Raw genomic sequence first — 4346 nt, forward strand, 5'->3', positions numbered from 1 at the left:
CATCTCGGCCTCCTAAAGTGCTGGGATTATGGGCATGAGTGTAGTGTATTTTATTTGTAGCCCAAGACAATTCTTCCAATGTGGCCCAAGGAAGCCAAAGGATTAGACACCCTTGATCTAGAGTATGAAAGAAAAAAACACATTTCAAGTGGCCTATGGGATGCTGCCAGGAACCCCTCCGAGATTTCTAGTGCTGAGGACTCTATTCTTTTTTTTTTTCTTTTTTTTGTCTTTGACAGAAAATATATTTATTGTTGATAGTGAGTGAAGTAAAGATGTGAGTATTCACTATAGAGGTTATATCAGCCAAGGTTGCCTTCATATTGATAAAAATACCGTATCTCACTTGTAATCATAAACATTATTCCAGTAGAAGAGGTACATTTTCTCTCCTTTTTGTCTTCTTGCCTGTATAATCACCATAATAAATTAAAATGAAACAGCTCTTATATAATCAAAGGAGAAAAGAAAGAGAGAGAAAGCCAGCATACCACATTCTAGACAATTCCACCCAGCACTGCGACCTCCAGATCTGTTTTCTGGCTCTCTCCGCCTGGCACTGCTGTCCCCAGTTCTATGTTTTCTGGCTCTCTCCTCACCCAACTCCAGTTAATTTAGCCCCCGACCCCATCCTACTTTGTTAGGGTGGAGGTTCACTAAATGACCATAAAATAAACATTTTATGGTCAGTGGAAGTTGAATAGAAAGTACCAAATGGTGGAGAGGGCTGCCCTTCTCTTTTAATCATCATAAGAGGGTTTACTAATACTGAAGTGCGTCCTGTAATGACTGATCCCTGATCAAGGCTTTGGCCCTTCAAATTGCTGCTGTTCAAAATGTGAAATGATTCTGCTGAGTCCATTCTTGTTGTCTGTCTTTAGTGGTCTTCTCATTAGTGGTCTTCTCTTGAAATGGGTTATTTTCTTACTAGGAAAAAAAAAGTGTTCCATCTCTGGAATTAACGTTGATGGTGTTTTGCTCGTTGTGAAAGTTGTTATCCTCCCTTCTCAAGTATGCTGTTTGGCATGATTGGCACAGTGCATATACTGGATGGCCAGAGAGGAGCATTTGAGGGTCTGGTGGGTGTTCTCACGGTAACACTGAAGAATTTCGGCCTGCAGATCAGCACAGACTGGATAAGACTCATACCGCTTGAACTTTGCTTCTACCTCTTCAGCAGCTTTCTGATATTGTTCAGTGGTGACTTTATAGAACTCTGAGCTCCTCTCCTCCAGTCTAGCCAGCTGTTCTTTGTAGAATGCATCCTGCTTCTTTAGCACTCGGTCTTTCTCTTCCAGCTGCCTAGCCGGGTGCTCTGCCTTAGCGCCTTCCTCCTTGTTTGATATCTTCTCCCGAAGGATGGCTCTGGTTAACTGCTCATTGGCAGCAGCTCTCTCTCGGTCCAGCTCTTTGGCTTGCTTTAGTCGTTTCTGATCTTCGGATTCTTTCTTGGCTTGCTCCAATATCAGCTCCTCAGCTACTCTTCTTTTCAATTCTTCATTAGAAACTGAGGCACCATAAGCACCAGAATACGGCTGAGACTTCGAACCAGGTGGAGAGGATTCCTTCATTCGATCAATCACATTTTCCGAAAGCCGGATGCCCTTCACCACGGCGATGTTCTTATTCTCGTCCGCCTCAAAGGTGACCCGGCGGGTGCTGGTGATCCCACCCATGGCTCGGGTTCCTGACCCAGCCGAGACCTAGCGCGGAACCACCAGCACTTCGGGGCCCCAGCGCCCGCACGGGCGTGGAAAGACCTGGATTCTTTTCCTGCACAGAGGGAGCAAGGCCACGACCCCAGAAGCAAGGAGAAGGCGCAAAGGACTCCCTTATAGAAAACAGTGGCGAAAAGCTGAAATAATAACTGGATACAGTCATTCCAATACCACTCTGGAGAGCGTTCACTTAGCAGTTCCAAAGACAATCTTTAAAAGTGTTCTGCCACAGGGCCACCGCTAGAGGGCAGGGCAGACCACTTCTGTTTTCAGACGCTTTCTCCCGGGAGGAAATTGAAAGTTACCGTAAAGGATAGGCTGAATGTTGAACGGACAGACCTTCACACTTAAAAGCATCTCCACCCCTGCACTTCACCCTTCCACAGTTTAGGAGCAGAGCAGTGAGTGGGCAGGCAAGCACTACGTAAATTGCATTGAAACAGGATTTCACTGGAAGAAAACACTCTTCCAATGAAATCTGAAGTTTCATAACTTTGATAACTTTCATTTACTAAAATATTCCAACCCTTTCTGTGTGCCAGAGACTATGCTGAGCACTGGGGATATAAACACAAGTATTTCTTTGTTATTTTCCTCTATAGGTTTACGGTGTAGGTGGGCAGACAGAGAAGTTAATTAATCAAGAGACGGTAATGTCCCAAATGCAGGATGATCTCAAAGGAGGGGAACTGGGATTTCAGGTGAGGTGAGCAGATGGGATGGCTGAGAGTGTTGGAGGCTCAAAGACCAAATCAGAAGTCACTGGGTGAAGGAGAGAGACAAGAAAAAGAGGGAATCTTTTTTTTATGAGAAAGTTTTCAGTATAATAATATATAACCGAGAAAATTAATATCCAAATGCAAAATAAAAGAAAAAAAAGCCAATAGCTAGCACTAAAACCTGTTATATTTTAACCATAAACTTCTAGTTGTCAGAAGATTTGGAGTAAAGACAACTTAGAAAGAAAACAGCATAACCACGTTGACCTGAAATGAACCCATCTGAATATCATACCTATTGTGTATGCAGTTACACCCGGGAATGCCATGGACCAGACTGGGTAGTCCTCTAGGAATGATGAGGGCTGATGGCTGCTATGTGAGAGTGGTGTCCTCACAGCAATCATGTTGGAATGTCCCCATTCCTCTGACACGCCACCAAATGTACCTGGAATGATGAACGCTACTGTGGTTCTCAATCCATGCCACACATTCACGTCAATCAGGGAACTTTCAGATGTCCAGCTCTCTCTCTACCTCCCGTTCTGACTCGATGTTTGAAAACTCTCTAGGTTACTTTACAGTGCAGTCAGGGTTGAGGCCTACTGAGTTATACACTGGTGATATTTCACAGGGGAAACCTAAGATGCCAGCTAGGGACGCGGGCAACATCGTTTTCTTTTAGCACCAGGGAAATAATTGAAACTTCTACTTTAATATTATGCAACTTTTTTTTTGAGATTATAGTCTACACCTCAGTTTTGTTTGTTTGTTTGTTTGTTTGTTTGTTTTGATATGGAATCTTGCTTTGTCGCTCAGACTGCAGTGTGGTGGCATTATCTTGGCTTAATGCAACCTCCACCTCCTGGGTTCAAATGATTCTCCTACCTCAGCCTCCTGAGTAGCTAGGCTTGCAGGCCTGTGCCACCAAGGCTAACTTTTGCATTTTTTAGTAGAGACAGGGTTTCACCGTGTTATCCAGGCTGGTCTTGAACTCCTGACCTCAAGTGATCCACCAGTCTTGGCCTCCCAAAGTGTTGAGATTACAGGTGTAAGCCACCGCGCCTGACCTTATGTAATTTTTTAACTTGCAATTCAACGCCTGAAATAGTTTGCAGGTAAAACATGTTATCACAAAGAAAACAATATGAAAGTAGAAATGAGTATATAGAGGGTAGACGATGTTGCAAGATGTTCATTTTTACCTTTTTCATTAGTCACTTTGTAATTTGTAAAGGGTCCCCCTCAGATAGGCATTGGAAAGCCCCTCCCTTTGGTCTCTCCCTTCAGAATCCTCTGGGTGCCTTTCTGCCCTTCTTTGAGAGTCCCAGCCTCATCACTGAATAACAGAGATAGATTTACCGGCTCTAGAGGCTCCCTCCTGGCTTCATCCTGGACTCTGGATGGCATCCTCTGCTGTGCTTTCTTATGAAGGACGTGTGCTGACGGTTAGCAGTTTGGAATTCCTCATCTTAGAGCATCTACGAGGGCCGGGCACTGTGACTCACGCCTGTAATCCCAGCACTTAGGGAGGACGAGGCGGGCAGATCACCTGAGGCCAGGAGTTCGAGACCAGCCTGATCAACATGGTGAAACCCAGTCTCTCCTAAAGTAAATATAAAAATTAGCTGAGCATGGTAGTGCATGCCTGTAGTCTCAGCTACTCGGGAGGCTGAGGCAGGAGAATTGCTTGAACCCGGGAGGCAGAGGTTGCAGTGAGCCGAGATCATGCACCACTCCACTCCAGTCTGGGCGACAGAGCGAGACTCCGTCAAAAAAAAAAAAAAAAAAGCATCCACAAGACTGACAACCCTTACTGCTGGTACCACTCGCCTCCAATTATTATGCTGACATACTACTTAGTTTTGTCATGTTACTTTGTCTTTCCAAATAGCTCCTCTCCGTCGGG

General features: G+C 44.7%; 1 pseudogene; it reads right to left on the reverse strand.

Moving 5' to 3' along the window:
- Positions 1–1007: 1007 nt before the first annotated feature.
- LOC111549772 lies at positions 1008–1676 on the reverse strand (annotated as a pseudogene).
- Positions 1677–4346: the final 2670 nt, after the last annotated feature.

The sequence above is a fragment of the Piliocolobus tephrosceles genome, chromosome 5 (genome assembly GCF_002776525.5).
Source record: "Piliocolobus tephrosceles isolate RC106 chromosome 5, ASM277652v3, whole genome shotgun sequence".
Taxonomy (NCBI): Eukaryota; Metazoa; Chordata; class Mammalia; order Primates; family Cercopithecidae; genus Piliocolobus; species Piliocolobus tephrosceles.